This window comes from Vidua macroura, chromosome 6 (assembly GCF_024509145.1).
Source record: "Vidua macroura isolate BioBank_ID:100142 chromosome 6, ASM2450914v1, whole genome shotgun sequence".
NCBI lineage: Eukaryota > Metazoa > Chordata > Aves > Passeriformes > Viduidae > Vidua > Vidua macroura.
In genome coordinates, this window is record NC_071576.1 from 25,324,688 (window position 1) to 25,325,110 (window position 423).

Here is a 423-nt window from a genome sequence, read left to right on the forward strand (position 1 = left end):
AACTCTGTTTTAAAGTTCAGTACCAGCACAGAATTCCACCTAATACGCTTTAGAAATTACCTCCAGAGCAAAAGAACTGCTTATCTGGCAGCCTGCTATGAAGATTATCTTCAGCATATGAGACAGTTTGGTATCTCCACACCTGTATTGTTTCAGTCCCTTGAGTCTTTGTGTACAGGGGAAGAATGATGAAATTCTATACAGCAAGGTCTTGTGCAAACCTGAGCACAGCACATCCACATTCTAAAAATGCTCCACAGAAGAGCACCAACAGCACATTTTCAGGTACTGAACTAATCTTATAGTATCTATGCCAAACATGAGTTACAACAGTCTTTAGAAAAAAAAAAAAAAAACTAAGAAAACAATCTCCTTACATACTGAAAGGACAGTTAAAAGGAACTGAAGACACGGGCTATTCCC